A 25,669-nucleotide genomic window follows, 5' to 3' on the forward strand; every position below is an offset into this window, starting at 1 on the left:
AACTCCAAAGGTTGCTTTCCCAGCAAACCTGAATGTCAAGTAAAATACAATCTCCCCCAGCTCCCTAATTACTTGAGGGTTTCAAATGTGGGCCATAAGGACCGTTTTTTGAGTTCCTCACTCAGGAAATCACAAGTTAACTTCCAACATGGAGACCTTGTGGAGCATCAGTACATTTTTTTAAAAAAAGTTTTTATACTCCTTGTTTTTTGTGACTATGCCTTAATTTCTTCTTATTCATTCCGAGAAACAGTGCTGGCTGTGAGAGGCAGAATAATCACTCCTCGAAGATGCCCGTGTCCTAACATTTGAAATCTGTGACTATGTTATGTTACAGGGCAAGGGGAATTAGGATCACAGATGGAATTAAAGTTATTAATCAGTGGACTTTAACATGAAGAGATTATCCTGGATTTTCAGAATAGGCACAGTGTAATGACAAGGATCCTTTAAATCTTTGAGGGAAGCAGAAAACTATAGAGTCAGAGAGAGATTTGAAGAGCTGGCTTCAAAGATGGGAGAAGAGAGCAAAGAACCAAAGAATTCAGGAAATCTCTAGAAACACACAAGGCAAGGGAACAGATTTTCCCCAAAACTAACAGAAGGAACAAGGCCCTGCCAATATCTAGATTTTACCTAGTAGGATCCATTTTGGAATTCTAACCTCCATGACTATAAAATTGTGTGTGTGTGTGTGTGTGTGTGTGTTGCTTGCTTTAAGCCACTGTGTTTTTGGTAATTTGTTACAGCGGCAATAGGAAATGAATACACTGGCATTCCACTATTGTATTCTGATGAAGTGACATTTGAGCTGAGACCAGATAAATATTGTTAATGGAAAGAGCTTATCTACTCTCCTCAGTTAACTTCACTTTTCTCCTTTTTGAAGTTTATTATAATGGATACTATGACTATTACTGCTGCTGAGATCATTCCTGCTGCGTTTGATCATTACTAAGTGTCTTGCACTATGTCACTCTTATTTTACAAAATAGGAAACTGAGGCATAGTAAGCATCTAAGCTGGGATTCTTTCCCAGGTGGCGTGACACCAGCTTTTAAATGTGAAGCTCACCCCTTCTTCCATGGCATCTCAGTGCTCAGCACCTGGCAGAAGCGGGGAGGGTGAACTGGAAAGCTTGAACCCGTGCACGTGCATGGGTTCACTAGCCTCGATTATAAATTTATATCTCCAGAGACCTTGCACTGATCCCCTATCTCAGAGGTCTCTTAGCTTCATGACAGAAAGAGAACTTTAGGGCATTTCTTCAGACTTAAGAAAAGTTGATTAACATTTAGAATAAAGGGTCTACTTTAGGTGCACATTGCTTAATGAAGGGTGTACTGAGTTTTAAAAGTTAACATAGGAAGCAGAAAGATAGGAAGAAGAAACTTACGAAGAAACACGACAGTCCGGCATTTTTTTCTAGCTCACAAAGTAAGATTCATTAAGGTTCCGTTAAGCATTTTACTTTGTCTAGGTCAGTATTGTGTGAGGGAGGGGTGAGATACTAATTGCACAAGTGCATCATGGCCTCTGCTGTGTTTATGGAGTAGTATTATACATGATAGAGCATAAAAACACACTAGAGCACACCAGTGATAAAAATAAAGCATTTTTAACAATGATAAACTTCAGGAATGCAGATTCCTCTAAGCATAAAAGACATGGGCCACAGGTTCACTTAACAAAAATATGCCTGCACAGAGGGGAGGAGGCCATGAGCCATCAAGCTGCTGTGATGTAAGCACCTCATGTTGGTGCTGGCTTTGGCCAATGGGAAGGGCATAAAGAGGGAAATAATTGGGCCAAGTCCTCAAGAAATGCACAGAGAAATTGCCCAGTTTTGGGGACACAAGATTGGAAAACACAAGCTGGAAACAGCATGCTTTTTGGTTAAAGGAGCTAAAAAAAACCAATAAGGACATGTAAGTAGAAAACAAAGACAAAAGGAAAATATAGATTAACTGCAATATAATTACAATTCATTTAACATCTTCTCTTAATAACCCACATGCTGTTTCCCTTTCAAACATACACATTTTTGAGATGATAATTTTTGTTTAAATAAAAGGAAAAAAAGAAAGGAAAAAAGAAAAATTCTAACTCTATCCTAGGATGTATAGGCTACGTCCCATTTCCAGTTCTCCTTGACTTTGGACACTGAAAGTTTGTGGTCTGTGTAATGACCCCACACAATCTTTAGTTGGCAAAGGAGAACTCAAATTTAATAGCTATATGATAGAGAAGATGTCCATGAGTGGAAGTTTCAGGCACTTGAAGAAATTTTTAGTAATGACAGAGGGCTTGTGGTTAGAAACACTTTCCTTACCTTGGGAATTCTAAGTATCAAGGCTTTGTTTCATTGTCCTTAACCCTCAAAGCCAGAAAGGCGAGGCTGAATGCAGAGACTTTTGGCAAAAGCATTTACCTGGTATAACTGTATTTTGCTCTTTTAATTAAATAATAAACAAACATATTAAATCCAGAAGCCAAAAAAATAAAGGGAGATTTGATTTCATAAAAAGGAAAACTTTCGGCATAGGTAAAAAACTGAATGATGGATTGGGAAGAATTATTCAAAATATATGTAACAGGCAAATGATTAATCTCCTGTGTGTTTAAAGAACTCCCACAAATCGATAAATACTTGAAAAATGGACAAAAGATGTGAAAGGGTATCTAGAGAAGAAATATAAATGGTAAATAGACTTGAAAATATGTGTTTAGCTTCAATAATAAAGTGGGGGGAATGCCAACTAAAATATAACTTAAAATAAACAAATGTATAATACCAGTTATGTCAAGGTTGTAGAAAATAACTATTTTCATGATAGGAAGGTTAATTATCATAACTTTTCTGGAGCACAATAGACAGTATCTATGGCAGTTTTAACTGTGTATATCTTTTGCCCCAATAGTCTCATTTCTAGGCATCTATCCTAAGACATACAGATGTATATAATAGTGTGTACATAGGAATATTCATTGGATCCCATATCTGTTCAAACTTTATATGTGATACAAATGTATAGAAGTACGGAAGAATAGAGCCTCGCAAAAATACATGTTGTGCAGGTGAGGTTTTGACTTCACGTGCCACCTTGGAGCTCCTGTTGGCCATAATTTTACTTATGGATACCATTAAGAATATCTTACATAAACTATGATGAAACTGAAAGAAGTCATCCATTAAAATATTTATACTTTTAATGAGGTGAGATTTATTAGAACCATTCAAAGGGATGTTTTGATATGTCATCATGCTTATATAAAGGTAAAAAAAAATCATCTCTACGCATACTGAATCAAAAAATTGCCAAAATTTAACAATTAGTCTTGATTAAAAATAAATGTACACACACTCAAAATAAGAATGCATGGATACTTTTCCAGTGTAATAAAATATATCTATCTTGGCTTGAAACCTAATACCTAGACAATTACTACAAATAAATAATATTCAGTGAAGTAGCAATATATGAAATTAGGAGAAATCAGTAGCTTCCATGAAATAACTGGTTAGAAGATATAATGGTAGAAAAACATCAACTTAAAATAGCAACATACAAAAAAATACCCCCAAATAAACATTTTCTTTTGTACAACCAGTATAAAGAAACTTTCCACCATTAGTGAAAGTCACAAAGAGCAGTAATAAACTGGGAGAAGTATCCCTAACTCATATAACAGGCAAAGGTTTCATTTCCCTCCTATAAAAAGCGTTTCTGGAAATTGTGAAGGAATAGAAGAACACAACATGCTTGGATGAGATACTACAACAACATATCTGAAGGCAGATGTCAGTACATCAACTTAAATATGTAACGTCATTAAAAATAGGAAGTTTGTAGACTCATATGTCTATTTTAAAGTTCATATACCAAAATAAACAAGTTAGAAAATGTAGGTATACCAAAGGAGATCAATGAAGGTATAAAACAATTAAAGAATTAAGACTGTATTTTAGACATGTGTGTAGATGAACATATTTATAGAAAAGATTGGAAATTACAGACAGTAGATCTAAATATATCTGGAAATTTAGTGTATGAAAAAGTCACCACCTCAAATGAATGAGGAAAAAAGAAATCATTCAATGCATAGGGTCACATTCTAAAACAGATACATGCAATTAACATTTGATATCTCAAGCCACACACCAGTATAAATTACAAACCAATATAAGCTTTCAGTGTAAAAATTGAAACCAACAAAGTACTATAAGAAAGCATGGACAAATTCCTTTATAACTTTGGAGTAGAGAGTTTTTTTTTTTTTTTTAACTATGCCAAAATTTATTAGTCATTAAAGAAAAAGATAAAGCTAACCATATGAAAATAAAAACCTTCTTTGTCAGGGGAAAAAATCAAAAGAGCAGTAATAAACTGGGAGAAGTATCCCTAACTCATATAACAGGCAAAGGTTTCATTTCCCTCCTATAAAAAGAGTTTCTGGAAATTGTGAAGGAATAGTCCTTTGACCCAGTAGAAAAACTGATGAAGAATATAAGCAAACAGCTGCTGACCAAAAAAAAAGAAAAAGTCTTAAATATATGAAAATTGCACAATTTCATTTTTAATAAGAGAAATGTAAATTAAAAGTATCTGAAGTCTATGGCCATGCCATCCTTAACACGCCAGATCTCATCTGATCTCCGAAGCTAAGCAGGGTCGGGCCTGGTTAATACTTGGATGGGAGACCACCTTAAAAGACCAGGTAATGTAGGAGTTATATATATATATATATATATCTCTTAAGATAGTGCTTTTAATTTTTTTCCAAATATCAGCCTGGGAGAAATCCAAGATTTGATAACACACTTTGTTGGTTAGACTATGAGATAAAGGACTTCCTCATACAGTGCTAGGGGGAAGTATAAATCTGTACAACTCGTGTGGAAATGAATTTAGAAATCGCTACAAAAATTACAGAATTTCAAATGCATACAGCACTCTGAGAACAGAGAAATTCTATGCTTTGGAAACACACAATGTCCGTTGGTAGGAGATAAAGTATGATCCATCCATACAAATTAATTTTATAGGCAATGTGGGCCACTCTCTATGTCCTGATTTAAGTAGATCTCCAAGATACACTGTTCAGAGAAAACACAGATGAGGAGGTGTTTGCATAGTAAGCTAGCTGCCTTTTGTGTAAAAAAGGGAAATAGTAATATATGCTCGTATTTGCAGGTTTCCAATGCTGTATGTACCACATATATCTGGGTGTAGTTGGGCAGATTATGCACTCTGTATGGGCTTCCGTGGTATCACCTACAAATGGAGATAATTGCTATGACCTATTTAATCCTATTAGAAGGATTAAATGGGCAAGATGAACATAAAGTGCTTAGTAAGACATTTGGTTTTTAAACTTTTCAAAAAAGGTCAGTTATTAATATTAGAATAGGCTCTACCTTCACTGTATAAACTTTAAGAAATAGTCTGATAGCCCTGTACCCACTAATATTTCTTATCTGTTATAACTCACCCAATGTATTTATTTATGTTTTATATCTCATTAACAAAGGGCCAAAGCGCCTGAGGATGGAAAGAGGATAACATTGCAACTCAGACATTAAGAGATACAGAGCATTAAGGCTCCTTTTGAAATCAACTCTCTAAAAAGAGCAACAAGGAAGTAAAATGTAATTTGTATAAAATTTAATTTGCACAAGTTCTCAGGGAAACAGCCACTGGATAAAGTATATCCCACCTGTATCGCATCAGCAGTCACCTTCAGTGCCTAGGAAGACACCAAAACACAGCATCTGGCAATCAATTTTTCATCTCTCAGTGAAGCCTGAGGAGCTGGGTAGAAACCAACATGGCATTGTTAAGAGAAAATCGTGTGGGCCAATTCAATTTCTTCATATGACAGAATGACAGGGTCACTGAGATAGGAGAAAAAGCAATAGATGTAATCTGCATGAGCCACAGCAAGTCTTTTGATTCTATCTCACATGACAGGCTCTTCAAAGCATTCTGAAGATTGGGTCTAAAGCAGGATCTGAGGTACTGGTAGCCCGTGCAACCCCCACATGGGTCATCCAACCCTAGCAGAGTACTTGATAGAACCAGTACAATAATCTACTAGGAGACTGGAGCTTGTCAGGGATGGCAGAAAACAGAGGGACAGAGGGAGGTAGAAATTAAATGCAGCCACAGAGACAGAGTGAGACAGGCAGAGATGGAGAAAGAGGGAACATATGTATGTTTCTAGGATTAGGGGTCTATATAGGTGCAAACACTGAAGAAGGTGAGCATGAGATAGGACAATGTCGTTGATGGCCAGGAGCTTCTCATGGTTAGATCCTCATGGGAAGGGCAGCTAAGCACCACTGTGCCATCTGCGATGCACAGAAAACTGAGGACAAAGGAGAATAGCATGCATGGTCACTCACTCATTCATTGTGAGGGGGAGGAGAAGAGAGGGAGGGATCTTACTGTGGAGCTTTGTGTGAGAAAGCATTGGGATAGAAAATTAGGAAGAGCAGGGTTCAAACTGGAGAGTCTATTTCAGGAGCATAAAGACATAGGAAAGTTTTGTTTTAGACATTGGTGGAGCATGTCCAGGAATTACTGTGGAAATAGAAAAAGGGGAAAGCTTGCTACTGTTGAGTCAGAAAATTTGAATATTAAGGTAGAAGCTCCTTTGATAGCTCTCCCAGCTCAGATTCTGTACTTACTATATAAATATTAAGGGGTAGGGGAATATAGGTCACATATTAGCTTTGACTTCTTTTTGGATCCTAAAGGTAATCCCGTCAGAGGAGCCTTCTAGTATGAAGAAGACAATGGTATTGTCCCATTCCAATGAAATCATGATCTCATTCTTAACACGATAAGGTACATTTTCTCATTAGAATGTTCTTCATTCGTTAGGTCAGTAAGCATGCCCTCTTAATTGTGGTGTCAGTTCAATAAAAAAATGGACCTCCTGTTCTGAACTGTTCTTGGTTATTGCATCATCATGATAGCTTGGCAATTTTGTTACTACTCTAAGGCTAGCAATCCATCTTTTGTCAACTACTGAGAAGAACTTGCTAATGATGTTAGTAAAATGATAGTGTGACAGAGTCTGGGTAATGTCTAGTCGTTTTTTTGTTTGTTTTGTTTTTATTTTGTTTTTTGTTTGTTTGTTTGTTTTTTGAGAAGCAAGTACAGTTGCTAGAAAGAAACAACAGCATCAGAATTTCATGGGATGCCCTGACACCCACCTCTGAAGTTACCATGTGGATTCAATGAGATAATGTATATACATGTGCTATGCATTTAGGAATGGTTCAATACCTGCTAGGTTTTTTTAGTCAGATTTTAATATTGACTCACTGTCTTCTTTATATATTGTTTGCTGACAAAGGACGTAATGATTTTTCTTAGGATATGCTGAGTATAAATGAAGAACTTGACAAATTCATTCTTGATTCTAATGAAATAAGAATCAATTAAAGTATTCATTGTAACAGCGTAAGTCTCTGGTGACATAAAATGGGGTTAGAATGGCATCTGGAAAATGAATTTTTATTAAATATTTGTTGATATTATTGTTAAAAGATTTGGGAAGATGGCATGAATAAACTTGTCATATGACACTGATTTCTCTTCACTCATGCAAGTTGGTCTTAAAAATCCAAATACAAACTAACTCTTGACCCTGTTCACAGATTTCACAAGAAACTTGGTACTGTCTGTAGCCCTCAGAGGTTCAAGATCCAGCTAATAAGAGGCTAGCACATTGCGCCTTTTCTTTAGAAGCCTTCAACATAATGTTCTTGTCAGAGGGACGTTAAAAAAAAATCAGAGAGGGAAATGACTTTTTATAATTGAAACAAACAAAAAGACTCATTTCATTCTTAGCTCCAGGCTTCCTGTGGCTCAGAGGATTCTAGCATCAATGCAGTATCTGGAGAATCACAGCTTTCTAGCTGAGAAGGCATTTTTAAGTTGAATCCAAAATGCCTAAAATGTGAAATGTTGTATTATTTTCTGACATCACGAAGCCAAAGTCTCTGTACTGTGAAGAGATAGTTTGAGGGCTGGGAGGGGCAGAGGGGAGCACGCTGGAAGAAAAGAACCAGGTAGCTGAGCCAGGACTAGAGTCAGAATAGTGCATGTGAAAGGAGGGTGTCTAGGGCCTAGAGAGACGAGAGACAATGAAAGGTGCTGGAAGGAAGTGGAAAGTGTGGTGTGAAGGGCAAGATGCCCTCCTGGGCAGTTATTGAGGATAAAGTTCTAAGAAATGAATTATTCAGGTGTTCCTTTTAAAATCCGCAGCGTTAATTACCCTCCAGGAAGCCCAGGGCCACTGAAGAGTAAAGAAGATTGAAGGTTTTCCACTGTTCAATTTAGTGAGGTAGGCACTCTCTTTGTGCAGATGCTGTTCTGGAAGAGTAACAGGTTCCTGAGGTAATGTGTGGCAGATGAGGCAGCCACGTGGCTGGACGGAATCTAGACTAGAATGACTTTTCTGTGGCTAAAACAAGAATGGCTGGGGGCTACTGCATCTCACAGGTATTACTACCAGAGTTTCTTTTTATTCAACTTCCTTGCATGGTTTTGTGGGAAGGTGTTCTCACTCAGAAGGTGACCTCAAAGAAAGACAGAATTCCAGTCAGACCCTCTTCTGACTTCTAAACTGAACACAATGGGAGTAAAAGCAAGGACCTCAGAGAGACAGGTGACCTGCCAGCCCAATTTTATCTGACTCAAATGGGCATAAATTGAAGATATTGATCCTCAACTCTAAGACTCCAGCTTCGGCCTCTAATGGAGACTCCCAACAGATCTCTTGGTCTTCCTTTTGGTTTTTATTCCTATATTCATTGTCTTCTGTCACTTCTCTGCTGGAAAGATGTATTTTATTTTGCATTATAGTGTGAGCCTAAAAACAGTAGAACATCAGAAAAACAGAAGCTTTATTTCATCCGAATTCAGAAAAACATGTTAGCAAGATCCTCACCATGAAGTGGCCAAGAAAACAAAGAGTGCATTTGTTTGGTAATTTTAGGAACCAATCTCTGATTAAAAAATACAAAACAAAACTACTAAAATAAAAGTAAGATAGAGTTTGACTTCATGTCAAACACTGAATCACAAATAAAATAACATATGTTAGAACTACACATAAACATTAAAATTAAAGAAACAATAAAATATATAAAATTAACTAGATGTGGAATGTTTTTGGTCATTCTAAATTGTCAGTTTTTCAGTTTATTTGATTAAACATCAATGAGACAGAACTCTTAAAGTGTGTAGTATTTTGTTGGATCTTTATAGCAAATTCTAGGTTTCTAGCACAGAGGATTGATTTCAAACTGTTGCACCTTAGATCATTTTATACTTTTTTTATCTACTAACTTTATTATTTTTTAGCATAAAACAGTAATTTCTCTAGAAGAATGACTCAAATGTCATTCAGAGAAATTTTGTATTTTCCAAAGCATTTTTCTATTCTTTATATGTATAATATTCTCAAAATGCTGTAGGCAAATTTAATTGATATTTAACACATGAATTAACTAAGGTACAAAAAAATTCAATGAATTTTGAAGAACCACATGGCATGTTCATGCATTCTCAGATCTCACCTGTTTTTCTTGGTCACTCTGTCACTTGGTTATGTAATTTATAGACAGGGCGCTCATGTGAACCTGCTTGTCGCCTTCACCATAGTTCAGATTAACTCTTTATTTACAATGTTGGAGCCAGTTTGGTGGTCACTCTTTAATCAAAACAAAACAAAACAAAACAAAAAACAGATAGTGTACTATCATGTGGCTATATCCCAAAGCTGGCAATATCATTCCCACAGGCCAGTGATTCGGGTAAAGAATCATTCTCAGGCCTCTGAGAATGACTTAGTGCTTTTTTATATAGTGCCAAGATTTTATAATCTCAACAGTTTTGTGTGGCACATTTCAGTCAAAGGTCTTAAATTTAATCTGAGTACCCTTTTAACTGAGCAATTTGATGTTTGAGAATTTACCTTAAGGAAATAATATAGATAATGAGTTGAAGATATATGAACACAAAAAAATATGCATTAGCAAGGATATTTATGATAAGAAATAATTGGAAATTAACTAAAGGTCCAGACACAGGAAATTGGTTGAATGAATTATTGTCAGTCCATTCAGTGGAGTATTGGACAGTACTTTAAAATGTCTCCATGGAGCTTAGTTTATCTAGAGGGAAAGATTCCCACAATGTTTTGTAAAATAAAATTTAAAAATCATTAAAAATATTATATGTTTAGAATATGTAAAATTTGCAAGTATGAATTATACTTATATCTGGATGATAGAATCATGAGTGATTTAAACTTCTAAATAATTTTAGAATTTTTTAAATGATTTAAAAAGAACACTGATCTTCCTTATAATCACAGTGAAGCAGCTGCATTGTACATTTTCAAGTTAAAATTTCTCTTAATGGAACTGTTGTGAAAAAGAATTTCATATTCTTAAAGTGTTCAAGAATAAGGCTGTTTATTGGACTCCTATATAGACAATGATCTATTTGTTTTGTTCTGTTTATTAGACCTGAAGTGGGGGGCACCCAACGTAAGTGGTACATTGTAATCATGTGGCTGCTTGTATACAAAGACATCATCACCTAGCACAAATCTGAAATGACTTTTTCTGTGACATGATATTTCTATTAAGTGGCTTGTTTGGAGGAATGGAATAATTGTGAAATATTTTCAGTGCATTCTTGTCTTCAAAGAGGAATGAGTTTCCATAGTAATAGCACGTATTTATAGTATGAATAATGGATAAAACTGATTAGAGGGTGAAACACTATACTCAAAGCATGACTTTCATCTTTACTAAGACAGTTGGAACCCCCTGGAAAATATTTATAACTGAAGCATTACTCATAGAAATGTGGATTTGAGAGATTAGCATCAAGGTGTTCCCCAGGACAGATAACAAACAGATCATAGGTTTGGAAAAAGCCATTCCCAAGTTCTCTTATGCATTGGAAATAATAGCAGTGAGTTGTTTGGTAGTCTAGCAGTGAATTTTTCTTAGAAGTCGTAGTGATCTCATATAGGAAAGGAGAATTGCCTTAAGGCCTAGACTAATCTGAGGAATGTTACTGAAGACTAGGTTTAATAATATTTCTAGTTATCTTATTGACAAAGGAAGTTTACTTATTCAAAAGAAACATCAGTAAGGTAGAGGTGAACAGCACTGAGCCAAACCTTTCTGACCACTTTCATCTGGCATCTCTTCTTAAAGCCGGGTGGCAAGCCTTCTTCCAAAGGGTCAGTTCTAATCAATTAAACAATATGTTGAGAAGGCTGGCTCTGGTTTGTATGGGAAAATGGAGCCTGACTGATTAGTGACATCTGTTACAAGTGTGGCAGAGCAACAGTACCCATCTGGCATATTCATATTCATCAACCCAGATCAAAGAAAAATCATTTTATAAATAACAGCTGGATGGCGTTAGAGGAATTTGAAATAAGTTATAATGACTTTGTGATTGTTAGAGGCATAAGCTTTTGGCTTCATTGGCCTAATCTCTCTGACTTAAAATCCTTGGTATAGAACTTTGGGGAACGTGAAATGTCCTTTTGTGTTAGGTAAATCAGGATCAGTTTGGGATTGAGGTTGAGATGTCTTCCCTGGAAGCCCAAGAAATTCATTCACTCTAGTTATGTCATCACGAGATTCCCTCAGATGTGTTCAAACTGAGTCTTCTTGGCCTGAATGTAGAGTTTCTTACAGGTAATGGAATTGATTTCTTAAGAGCTCTCTGAGCAATAAGCTGATGGGTTTTGGGGTGCTTTAATATTAGCACAGATAATGTTCTACATTATCTCATCTAACTCTCAGGGTACCCTCAGATGGTTGAGATGGAATCTCCATTATATTGATAGAGGAATGGAAGCCTGGAGAAATGAATATGATTCACACAGGCTATTAATCACAGAAGCCAAGTGCAAACCCGGGCTGGTACCCCATTCCATAATCTGATAATTGTGGGAGAGAAGGTAAAACAAGTATCCCCAATACATAAAGGGCAGTGATACTTGGTTCCTTTACATGACTCTTAAAGTCACAGTGCTTTCATCAAGTGCCGGGCAGAATTTCATATACCAACTAGAATGCGGAGTGTTTGTGTGTGTGTGTGTGTGTGTGTGTGTGTGTGAGAGAGAGAGAGAGAGAGAGAGAGAGAGAGAGAGCGCGCGCGCGAGCGCGAGCACACACAAGCACTTCCACATTTGAATGGAGATGGGTGGGAGGATAAAAATAGCAAAATATGGAGCTACTGCCCCAGTCCTTAAAAAAGATACTTTAAATATGCATACATTTGACATAATCCCAAAGGCTTTTTCAAAAGAAACAAGAACAGGGTTATGTCTTTGTAGATAATTTAAAACATTTTTTTTAAAAAAACTATGACATTTTCTATAAGATAGGGAAAAAGATAACTACATACTTTTCACACACTAAGTGCCCCGAATTGTTTTATTTTTGGTTTCCAAACTGCATGCTTTGCTATATAATGCAAAGGACGTCACTTTGCAAAAATATTAGCATTTATGGGTATGCAAATGCTGCTTTTGGGAAGAAAATCAAATGCTAAATGTGTGCAGAATCCTGATTAGTTAAGATATTCACATGATTGTATGAAACAAATAATCATCTAAAATACATCCCATTATAAAAAAAAATACAGATGTTAAAATCACTTTTTTTTCTACTGATTACAAAATTCAGCCAGTATGGGCTTGAGAAAAGCAAATGGCAAACCTTCGGTCTTTCCCTCTCTTTTCTGGGGCTCTTCCCAGCTGCCCTGCAGATTGAGGTGCCTGCCTTCTGGGATCCCTTCAGGCTTTTCATATCCTTTTACTCTGAAACTTCTAGCAGTGGGTCATAACATTTCCTGAGTGTCTACCCTGCAAGACTGTGAGGGCTTTGAAATCAGGCACTGTTTCTTGCTCATCTTTTCCTCTTTGGCATCAGAAAAAAAAAGAATAATTATATTACATGTACTTACACACATTATACAATATGTATTATATAATAGTATATATATTATTTTATATCTAAATATTACATGTATGTCTGCATGTATGTTTTTCATACTTACTTTAGATATACAATCAGTAATTGTCACAGGTATAAAAAAGATCGAGGTGTAAACAAGATCTTTGCTCCATGTCAGGGCCCCAAAAGACTCTGCCCATAGCTTTATATAGGTCCTAGTGAAGGGTTTCTGGTTTGAGGGTAGGAGTTTGTGGGGAGAGGCCGAATCAGGCCAAATCAGTAGACAGAGGGAAGACAGCTATAGCATAGTGAACCAAACCCTCTAATCCCAACACTCAGTTGTAGTTACCATTTAACCTAGACTTTCGAAGCTCTGGCTGACCTCTGAGCTTTGGCTGACTGAATCTATAGTACCTTTAGATTGTAGTGCCCTGGTTGCAGACAATGCTTGGTGAGCAACTCGTGCTGGCTTGAGCATTTTACTGTCCATCTTTAATTCTTTAACATTTGAAAATATCTTTTCTAAGCTTCAAAAAGGAACTCATTGTACAAACATTTAGAGAAAAACCTGAGCCCAGTTCTGAGTGTATTTAATACCAATTGCGGTTACTATTTCTGTTTAAAAAATTATCCCTAAACCTAATGATGTAAAACTATAATCATTTTATTTTGCTCACAGTTTTGAAGATAAATTGTTTGGAAAGGGCATACTGGGCATTTCCCATGTGTGGTTTCTTCTGAGGTTGCAGGCAGATGTCAGCTGGGGCTATAGCCATTTGAAGGTTCAGCTGGGCTGGGTACTCAAGATGTCTTGCTCATTCCCAAGGTTTGCAGTTTATCTGTCTGCCCCCTGGGAGTTCAGCCAGGATGTCCACAGAGCACCTACACAGTCTCTCCAGCATGGTGGTCTCAGAGCAGTTGGACTTTGTAAATTGTAGTTGACTTCTCCGAGAGCAAATGTCCCCAAGAACCAGACAGAAGCTGCATGGCCTTTTATGACCTAGCCTGGGAAGTAGGGCAGAGCCTCTTCTGCCATATATATCGGTGAAAGGTGGCATACGTATAAACCAAAGACCCCACCTATCAATGGGAAAACTTAAAAAAAAAATGGGAATTATTATTTAAAACTACCACAATCTTCTTTTCTAAAAATCTGTTTTTTTCTACCACTTTTTAAAATTGCAGTAACTTATCACTCCCTCCCCCCATATCTTTCTCAAGCTTCCCCAAAGTGCCACAAGGGGTAACTCTTTCAATGCTTTCTTTAACAGATGAATATTAAGATGAATATTAATTTGAGAAACCTACCACACCAGTTAAATAATGGGGCAAACCTGCAACCTACTGTCAAGCCATCGTCAGTAATCACAATCCAAATCAAGAGCACATTTCCCCATCCCATATCATAAACTCTTCAATCTCACATTGTTTTCATCTCTTAAATTCTTGATGCTATTTTTTTTTCTGAATTTGTCTGGAATAGTAGTGCCATGTTTTAGAATAGCAACACAAGAAGCACTTTTCAAATTTTACTGAATTGTACCATCTTGGTCAGGGGCTTAGAAATATATCTAAGTGAAATTTCATGAAAACAGACCATTGAAAAAATATGTACTGTTCACTTTTGGGGGAAACAATAGAATGGAAATAAAAATGGCATATTTTTTCCAGTGTAATGAACCCCGACAGTTTCCATAGTGGCTGACGGAGCGGGTTTGATTGCCAGTTGTTAAATGAACCTGCATCTCGAAAGTGGGAGTAGATCACTCAGCAGAGCAGCAGACAGATGATGTTTGCTTTAAAGAGAGAGATTAAAGCATTGCAAATATCATTAAGGACATTTTCACAAAGGCCAGTATCCACTGCTGCTCCAGGCAGCCAGTTAACCACTGTGTGTATATATATCACATACATAATACTTAGCCTCTTTGGCCTCTAGAATCTGCCCTTTCCTTCCCATTTTTGTTTCCAGAGTTTTGCAGAATGTTCCAAAGAAGGGTCTCAGCCACAAAGGTAAAGACAGTGATAACAAATGGAACATTTGGGAGCAATTGGGTAAGTTGGTGCGAAGCTATGCTGTGCTTCCCCTGCCCTCCTCTCTGATTTTGGGTAGACTCCATCACTTGTTTGGGGAAAGTTCTCTGGTCACTTTCTCGTGAGATGATAAGCCCCCAAATGCTTTAATCGAGTCATTCAGACTCTTAAGGTGTATATGTCCCCACTCATAGGTCAAGAGAATCACAAAGATTCTACTTACAGGTTCTCAGCAGATGAGTATAATTGGAGAGGGCATAAAAAAAATTATCTCCCCAAGAAGTTGGCTTATTCCTGCCTGTGGCCAGTTTCCCATATTAGAATCATGGATGGGTCAGAGCTGTGGTCTTCAAACTTTTCAAAAAACTCTATGTTCAAACAAAATCCTATTTGGGAGCCAGACATATAAAGTAGCTAAAAAGTGGAGTCGATATAACAGAGCAAGGGAGACCATTCACCCATCCACACCCCAGGCAGCCAAGGGAGCCTCAGTGACCAAGGTCCAGGACTTGTCCTCCAGAAGCCCCACAGAAGATGCTCCCATAGTCTTATCAGTTGAGCAGTTCAATAATAGCTGCACTTTACTAAATGAATATTTTTCTCTCAGACACTTTGTGTAATTTCCAGTGTTTAAAATCAGCCTGTAGTATGAGTATTATTGACACCATTTTGTAAAGAAATTGTGGTTCAAGAAAGATCAATACCCATCGTTATTGTTGTACATTTTAAATAAAACTACATTTTAATAATTTTGAGATATGTCACATACAAATAAGTGTTTTTTTAAGTATATTCAGAATTATGCAACCATCACCACAACCTAATTTTAGAACATTTTATCACTCCAAAAAGAAACTCCATACCAATTAGTAGTCACTCCTTTTTCTTCCCTTCTCCCAACCCCTGCCAATCACTAATCTACTTTCTGTCCTTATACATTTGCTTTTTTCTGGACATTTCATATAAATGAAATCATCTGATATGTGGCCTTTTGTGTTTGGGTTCTTTTACTTAGCATAATGTACTTCACCTCTTAGGTTCCTGTTTCTCATCTATCAAATGAGAAACAGGAACCTAAGCTTATTGTGAAGATAAGTTGCCAAAAACAAAACAAAACGAAACATTTAACACAACAATCAGGACATAATAAGTCCAAGAAATGAGAGCTCATTAGTCAGGACAATAATAATGATTAAATTAATAATTACAAGAATTGTGGGAAAGGATAGTGACAAGATATGGAGAGTAAAGGGAATGGAGTCCCCGGGGCACAGTGGGAACTAGCTGAGAGAGGCTTCAGGCTGGTGTCACTTTATTCTTTTGGCCAAATCGGGATTTCTCAACATTGGCACTACTACTATTTTGAGCTGGATAATTATTTTTGTAGGATATTTAGCAATATCTCTGGCCTCTACCTTCTGATGCTGGTACCACCTCCACCTACAGTTATGACAACTAAAGATGTCTCCAGATATTACCAAATGTCCTATGAAGGCAAATCAGCCCCAGATGACAATCTCTAACCTAAACCTTGCCTAGACACTGCCTAGAGCTGTAGAATCTCTTACCCTCCCCTAAATAAAATATTGGTGGGCCCTATAGTCAGTTAAATGCTATATAGGGCTTCCCTGTCAGCATGGTAGTATCTAAATACATGTACTTGTTTAAATTTAAACAATTAAACTTCAATAAAATTTTAAAATCAGTTCTATAGCTGTACTGACCATGCATTTACATGTACTTCAAAGCCAAATTTGTCAGGTGGCTACCATATTGGATAGCACAGAATAGAATATGTCCATTATCACAGGAGGTTCTCTAGGAGAGCACTACTGTAGGCAGAACTTTTCTAACTAACAAGTGAATTTCTGATCTTTGGGAATGAGAGATTCATCACTTGCGGTTCTTTAGGTATTAGGAGAGAAGGCAGTCCCCAAAATGCTCACTGCTGACTCCTTTGGCAATTAGCAAACCTCTTGTTGAATATTCTCCAGTGTGTGCAGGTACAGAGCAGCCACTGTCCATGGCCTTCCTAAATGAAAGAAAAATGCAGGTGAAACTCCTTGAAAGAAAACCACAGACCTATCCATTTCCCCTTAAAGTTCAGGGATAAGATTTGCTACCCACAGGGGAAGCATCCAGGGTAGGGAGTTCTGAACCCAACTGGAACTGGGGAAGTTTAGCAAGAGGAAGAGCCTGAAAAGATATGAAAGCACAACTAGAAGAACCTGCTCAAGGTCAAATCTGAAGAGTGAGGGACAGTCGGATATGGGCTAATGAGCAATCATGCCATCTTATCAGTTTGTTACAGAGATGTTTTCCTTCCATTCACCTTATGCCACCAACATAAGAGAGCCGTTAAAGGTTTGGGGGGCCTGCATAGTTGTGTTCTGTGTTACCGCTATAAAGAAGCAGCATTATTCCACTAAGGGCAAGGCTCTATCTTATGACTCAAGAAGGGGCTATCATGAGTCACTTAAGGAGAGTTGTAAGGAACATAGAGCTGCCAGATTTAGCAAACAAAACAAAACAAAACAAAACAAAACAAAACAAAAAACAGACAAACAGCATCAACAACAAACAGGGCACCCAGTTAAATTCTGAATTTCATATAAACCAAAATAATTTTTAGTATGATTATGTACCATGCAATATTCGAAATATATACATACTAAAATACTTATTTACTGTTTATCTGAAGTTCAAATTTTTGGGGGAGACCCATATTTTCTGTGGCAACCTTGAAGAAATTAGTAGACATCCTGATAAAAGAATGTACACCTTGGGCTAGTGGGAAGGAAGGGGCAGTGGTAATGGAATAAAAGATATTTAACTTAATTGATGTAAATGATTGAGTCAACATAATTCTCAGGTAAACTCGGTTATAACCAAAGCCAGAAAATTCAATTTATTGAGTGACTCTATGTACCAAATATATGATGCCATAAACTGGGAAACAGATTAAGAAGACAAAGCTAACACCCCAGAGTAACTTACTCTCTGGAAGAATCAGACATGCAAAATGATATTTGAAAGAAAGTATTATAAGCAAAATCTATAAAGTAATGTGCGATAATGACTTTGAGGAGGGAGTCCTTAGTTCTGCCCGGGAATTCAGTGAAGACCGTTGCACATGAAGTGATGTTTAAGTTGGACCTTGGAGAATGAAAACAAAAAAGCAAAGCTCAATTTATGAAGGGGTAGGTGTGACCATCAACTTGGCCCGTTGTCAGCTGTGGTCAGAACATGAGGAAGGTAAGTTGAGATATGGTTAAAAGATGGGCTAGAATCATATCGCTAGAGGCTATATAGTCTAAGGCAGGGGTCCTCAACCCCTGGGGCTGCAGACCAATACCAGTCTGTATCCAGTTAGGAACCGGGCCACACAGCAGGAGGTGAGCGGTGGGCTAGCAGGCAAGCGAAGCTTCATCTGTATTTGCAGCTGTTCCCCAGCGCTAGCATCACCGCCTCAGCTCCACCTGAGATCATCAGGCATTATTTCTCATAGGAGCACTGGTCCCTGGTGCCAAAAAGTTTGGGGACCGCTGGCTAGGCGTTAGGGCTGTGAGGAGGCATTCAAGCAGTGGAGGAGCAAGATCTAATCTGTCATTTAGGAAATAAATGATAATAGAATTTTAAATGGCAGTACATTATAAATGTTTGAAATTATAGAATTAAATTTGGTTGTTAAATAATTTCTTAGTATTTCGTTTAAATTCTCTCATTTTTGGCCTGTTCATGTGCCATTCACGAGGCCCGTGGATAAGAGCACGGACTTCGTGTCAGGTGATGCCAGAACCGAACCCTGGCTCTGCCACCCTGAAGAGGTCATTTAACATCAGTCCTCACGTGAAAGGTGGGAGAACAATAGTACACACCTCCTGGGGATTTACAAATTTTTAATAAAATGATATACATGTAAAATGCCTAGCATAAAACGCCTGAGAGTTCTCAACAACAACAAAAAAAGTATCCTAAATTTTGATAGCACTAATTCATTTTGTCACATTTTTCCCTATAGTTATGCCTAATTGCTAGTTTAGGACCTCTAGCCCCCTTGAAAATTCCAAACTCACAGCTATTTCTAGATGCTCAGGAAACTGGCTACACATGTTTATATCCAGTCTACTTGTGCTGGGCGCTGCCGTTTGCCAAATACCAGGTTTACGGCACCATTTTTTCTGTCGTCAAAAGTTCTCCGGTTGGCCGTAGGAGGCACCCTGGCTTCCACTGGGGGCTACTGCAGTCTTAGTTCTCCAAGAGCTCCAAGCAGAACCCTTGTCTTTGTAAATAGTTCTGTCTCTAACCTACCTCAGAATTTAGTGGCATTTCTCTTTTTTCATTTTTATTTTTTCCTTTTATGCTCTCTACGCAACCAAGACATGTGTCCATTCGGAACTTGGCAAAAGAACTCCAATCTTCATAACTGACCCTCCCCTCCAAAGACCACAGCTATAATGGATTTAAGCTTGTTACCGCAACATAACATGTCCCAAAAGACTCCTCAATCACCTGGCTCAAGGAGCAGTTCCTCCCCTTCTTTTCCCTCCCTCCTTTCCTCCCCCTGGCAATAAAATGGAATAATACTTTTCTTCAAAAGTTCATGCGGCCCATTTGAATTACTGTAGTAATCAATATTACCACACAGGGCATGTGAGGATGAAAAGAGCCTCAATAAAGATTTAAAAATCTGATCGAAAACTTCCTAAACTGTGAAGCTATGATATAGTCATTACAAGGGGAAGCTACACCAAGTCTCAGTATAAGCAGGGTTGCCCTGTGTTTCTCTCACCTGGTCAGTGTGTGCCTTCTTTTTTCTTAAATTAGAGCTGGTATAGACTCAGTGTCTCTCCCTTCCAGCTGACCAGTAAGTCACAGACATACGTGTCTAACCATTTTTCTCTTGAACTGTATTTGCAGTCATTTTCATTTCATTGTGTTCCTTGCTCCAGTGCCTCAATGTGCCATCTGCTGAGGTAGCAGGCCCTTGCTTCTCAGCTGTGGGTATTTGAGAAGTTAGTTCAGAGAAGCTGCAACCTGAGCGATGTTAAGCAGATCCCTCTGCAGGGAGGCAGACTCACAAGTCACAGTCGCTCTGATGAGTTCAGACTTTGGACCCAAACCACACGAAACAGAAAACTGGATAAAAACTACTTACAGAAAATCTGACCTGTTAGTAACTAATTTCTCGATATATATAGTGTTATGGAAAATACTGTTCACAATTATTCTAGTACCAGAGAGATTTTGTAGAGCGCCAATTAACAAGGTTTGGAAATTTTATGAGACTTATCTAGTCTCACAGGATTGTCATTGATAGTTTTTTACTTTAGTCAGGAGAACATCTCCATTTCAAGGTCTAATGTGTTGTTCCACATTTGTTAGATGGAACTCTTAGCAACAGGTCACTCCCATAATGGTTAACCTAATTTTGTTTTATTGTGTAATGTCTGTGGAAAAAGAATGGCTGAAACATATTTCTTATAATTTTCAAAACATGTAGATTCTAACAAAGAATAGCAAAAGGGATGTAGGTAAATCTTCCTCTGCCCAATAGATCATTTATATTTTAAATCTGAAAAGCTTGCTGTTTGTTTTTTTAGAAAAGTGAATAATAACATTTGCTGCAAAATGCTACATCTGCACATTTGTCTATAAATTTACATTTTTGTATACTGACAAAATTGCAGGGAAATAAAAGAATAGATCCAAAAATCAATTTGTAAAGCAAGAAAATCCAAGGGCTAGCTTAGGTAATAAAAAAATAAGAGCGAGTAAATAAGAAGGGACTTCTTTTACCATGTGCTACCCATGCCATTGTCTCTGAGAAGCTCCCGAGGAAACTGAAAAGTGTGGCCATGTCGCAGGTGAAGCTCGGGGCTCTTCGGGCACAGCCATGTGCAGGAAAATGCCTTTCTGGGGAAGCATTGCAATGGCTTTGGTTTCCTTCAGCTCAGAGTCAGAAAAATTCTTCTGCCTTTTTCTTTTTTCGTTTATTGAAAATTCCATTTGTTGCAGTGCTTGTTTCCCCTAAACAGAGCCACGTGCGACTAATTCCATTTCTGAGAGAAGTAGGTGTTCTAAGTATTTTATACATCTTATTGACTTTAAGGGCAGCACGAATACATCAAAGGTAGAGAAGGGTATTCAATTAGAATGTGACCTTTAAAAGCATAGAATCGTTAAGTGTTTGACTGGTTCAGGACTTTAAATATCATCTCGAATACTAACATTTTCAAATGAAGAAACTAGGTTGAAAAAGTTGAAGTGATTTGTCCAAAACTTCTTACCCTATGGAGCAACAGTAGTAGATCAGGTAATAAAACCCATCCATGTGGCCTCCAGTGCACACAGATATGTGTGTCAGAGGTTTTATGTGTTTTAAATGCCATATAGATATTAATTCAAGCCATATTGGATTTCTGTGTCAAACAAGGCACCCACTGTGCACTATATGACTTGCTAGGATTAATCATCTCTTTGATAGAAGACCTAAAGTCGTTTGCCAATTGAAATTGCAGACTGCAATGCATCTATCTGAAAATCTTCTATACAATGAATTTGGTATAGAGGGTGTGTCGGGGAAGCGCTGCCCCACTTCAAATACAGTAAAACTTAGGTGGATATATTTCCGAAGACTTTCTTTAATCCCGGTACCTTTAATAATTTAAGTAGTGTAAATATATGAATGATCATTGGAAGTCTTCATTGACCTACTTCATCAGGTGAGAGGATTTAAAATGGGTAGAAGCTGTTTGCATAAAAGAAAGTAACAGTTTTTATTTTTTTTTTTCTGACCATTTGAGAAATACTTCCTTTTCTCACAGATCACCACGGACCCCAGTCTCAGTGACATACCTAGACTTCCAGATGGGAGGGAGGGTCTGCATAGTTTTGGGGTGCATATGCCTAATAGATTTGAGCTAAATAATGATGGGTTACAATTTGCCTTTATCGATTTTTCTCTTTTTAATCATTGTTTCCACTTTTTCTGCTCCATTTGCCCCCTGTGTCTTTGGTGTAGTGTGAGGAGTTAATATTTTAGCATTATTCATACCTAAGATGATTTTTTTAAAATTCCTTTTCACTATTTGCTTTGCCATACACTGTTTTCACATCATTATGGTGGACTTAGGCAGAGTGAGACTTCTCTTTATAGCCTGTCTTTATATTCAAAAGCAAATCATTTGTTATACTTATCCATATTTAGTCCAGCTTTTCACATATAGGCAAGTGGTTTTCTGTCCTTAGTTCTAGCCAATAGTTCTAGGGCATTTTCAAGGTGAATTCCTCCAGGGTAATATATTCACAAAGTGGCCCACATAATGAGAATGCAGGTAACTAATGTTAATGTTAATCAGGTTGAATAGTTGAATAGTCCTTCAGAATTTACTGAGTAAATATCTCTATCCTGTGACATGTATTGTTAGTCCCATTTTACAGATGAAGGAAACTAAGAAGTCAAGTAATTTCGTTAATTGGATATAATTAGGATTCCAGACTGACTGTTCTCTCCAGGACATGGATTACCTGTCTACCAACACCACCTGCAGCTCTCTTTGTATTGAAGGTCTCAAATTGTAATCAGTGCATAGGAATCAACTGTGGATCTTATTAAAATGCAGCGTATGATTCTGACTCAGGTCTGGGATTCTGCGCTTGTAACAAGCTCTGTTCTTATGCTGACTGAGATTCCACACTTAAAGGCTCCCGACTCTTGGTTCCCCAGCACACTTTGAATAGTAAGGCCTGTAGCAATCTTCCGTCGGCTCAGTAGTTTTGCATGATACATTCACCCCAATCCCGTTACGTTTTTCAGTGTTCACTTCTTCACTGTGTGATTAACCTCCTCTCCTCAGAAAATATATACGTATCTTCATATATGCATCTGAAATTTGAAATGAATATATCTTAAATTATAATGGCTATCAATTGTCAGAAATCATTCTGTTTACAAATAATTCATTTTACAAAGTAACGCAGTAAGAGTGTGTGTAGTTAAGTGGACCATACACTGGCAAAGTGTTCTGCAAAAACCTTGAGTCCCATGTAACCGAAAACCAGAGGCGTAAAGAAAAGTAAATATACCTATTTATTCTTTACATAGTGTGCTTCTGCTCAATTCATGCAATTCATTCAAGTAGGAGCTTGATTGGTTGTGGGGGAGACCTCCCTGGCTCTGCTGGAAGTGGTTGGATCTTAAGTCCTGAACCTCTAGGGAGCCTTTCATTTAACTGGAATAAAAGCAACCCCAGAGAGTCTGCATTAGCATTTGCTTTTGTAACAATTCAGAGAGACCAGAAACTAGGAGGTCAAACTATTTAGGAGTAGTTCTGAGAGTCCCTTAAGCTAAGGGAGCTCCAGGTTGCTATAGAGTGAATTTTACCTGCAGTAAAAACCCAGGAACTCTGTGCTTTGCTTGCTGCGAGGTAATTAATGCCTTCGGCATTATTTCCTGGCACAGACCATCAGGGTGGAGATGGTAATTGATTGCAGAAGGAGAGTGTTAGGTGCAGAGTGGTTGAGGGGAGATGGGTCTGAGGGATACTGTGGGTTCTTGTAGACGGCTGAGTCTGGCCAGCCTGCTCTTAGGTTAGGATTAGGGGGCAGGTGTGTAATTAATATGAGGAGATGTTGAACTCTGGGACCCTGTTGCCCTCTGAGATGAGAAAAGGAACTTTACAGAAGTGGAAGATCTGGGGCCCTGACCATTGGTCCTCTATTGCCAGGAACGTGCTGTGCTGGGGAGAGAAGAGCTTACCTGTTATCTGGCAATAGGGTATCTTAATACTGATGCACACCGAGTAGCATGGTAACTTATGGTAAAATCTGTCTTCAAGATGGTGTATCTGAAGTATTTTAATTTTTAGTTTCCATCTTAATACAGAATGGAGTAGGGCAGTGGTGCTATTTTTACGGTACTGGAAGTTAAAACTTTACTTCTATTTCATAATTTGTTAAACTGATTTTAGGTAGTTTTGACATTTATATCGCATTTTTAGCAATTTAAATTCTCTCCGCACAGTAATGCCTATTTTTGTGTTGGAAGAATGTGCATTTCGAGTTTTCACTTGACAACCATGCCTCTCCCCATGCTTGTGACTCAAAGTTATGAACTACTGGCCAGTGGGACAAATCATGTTTTATTCGGCACACAGTTGTTTTTTTTTTGTTTTGTTTTGTTTTGTTTTGTTTTGTTTTGTTGGTTTTTTGCTTAATTTTAAAACTAGCAATTTCATATGAAAATCTGCATTTCCAGCGACTCTTGAAAACTGTAAGACTTGTCATCATGGGGTTTGAGGTGCAACTTGGCTGCCAGTGATGGGTGCCAAGGGGCAGCGCTCTGTCTTCGGCAGAATGCCCTCTCCCACTTGCTGCAGAGCCAGGCACTCCCAGGGCCAGCCCTGCTCTGTCCCTGATGTTCCCTGCCCAGAGCCAGCGTTTCACTTTGTGATCTTGATGCAGAACAGCCTTTGCAAAAGTTTGAGACCATGCGAATGTTCCCACATGAAGTCCCTGTAGCTGATGGCTGTCAAGGGAGTGAAGTCACCTCAAAATGGGTCCAAACCAGGTGCACATGCAAAACCAGTTTCCAGCTTCTGACCTCAACTATCGAAACCAGAGAACTGCAGGTGTAAATTTAAATTCTCTGGAAGGAAGAAAGTTCAGTGAGAGAGATTATGTTTAGCTGTGCGTGGCTGAAAATAAAAAATAATAACAGTGGTCTAAACAACAGAGTGATGCATTTTCGACTGTCAGAGAAGTCCAGATGGGTGGTTCACAGTTGGTCTGGGGGGATGTCGAACCCATCTGAGACCCAGGATCCTCAAAGTCTTCTACTTTATGAACTGAGATGGTGTTCCACTCACATTCTAGCTGGCAGGAAGGAAAGAGAGCAAGAAAAAGGCTTGCCTTCTTCAAGTGAAACCTCTCAGAAGCCATATGCATCATTTCCGCCTCCACCCTTTGGCCAGAGCTGTGTCTTATGCTGATTTCTAGCTGTAAGGAAGGCTGTTGAAAAGCCAGTATTTTGGGTGGCCTTCTTCCTAGCAAAGGATCAGCAAGTAGCAAATGCATATTAGGGGCTACTGGCAATTTCTGCAGGGACTATATGGTTCTCAAATTTCCGGAGAAGTGCACACAATGGATGTCAGGTATCTTAAAAGAAAAAGAGGAAAACTGCCAAATCTCAGCAGCCCCTTATATTTAAGTCCAGTGAAACTGCCATAAATTATGTGTACTTCCTGCGTTCCTTTGTAGACTTCCCTCATGCCTTATTCCTATGTGTTTGGTTTTGTTAACCACCCACTGGTAAATCAACCAAGGGTTTAAATCCTATGCAAAGTATTATGGGAGACACAAGAGACACTGTGGCCCTTTCTCCCACGAAAGGCAGATGGCTCATCTTAATTCTTTCCCAAGCTTACAAGCAAGCCTGGAGCTAGAATCTCACCACGTCTCGCAGTTTCTGTGTTAACCTATGTTATCAAGTCTTGGCTCTGCTGGAGGACCCGCGGCACTGTCGGCACCCGTGTTTTCAGTGGCATGATCTTTCTCCTTCTAGGCAGTGAGCACAGAAACAGTTTCCTCTTGCACTAATTGTTGTATGAAAAAAACAAAATGAGA

At 38.1% G+C, this 25,669-nt stretch overlaps 1 protein-coding gene and 1 pseudogene across 6 annotated transcripts in view; both read left to right on the top strand.

Annotated features, from left to right (window-relative positions):
• The window catches only part of CTNNA2 (catenin alpha 2), a 967,153-nt gene that overhangs the window by 433,105 nt on the left and 508,379 nt on the right, over positions 1-25,669 (top strand). The gene's annotated exons all lie outside the window — the stretch shown is intronic.
• On the top strand, positions 4,613-4,731 carry LOC118606202 (annotated as a pseudogene).

The sequence above is a fragment of the Rousettus aegyptiacus genome, unplaced genomic scaffold, assembly GCF_014176215.1.
Source record: "Rousettus aegyptiacus isolate mRouAeg1 unplaced genomic scaffold, mRouAeg1.p scaffold_m13_p_7, whole genome shotgun sequence".
Classification (NCBI taxonomy): Eukaryota; Metazoa; Chordata; class Mammalia; order Chiroptera; family Pteropodidae; genus Rousettus; species Rousettus aegyptiacus.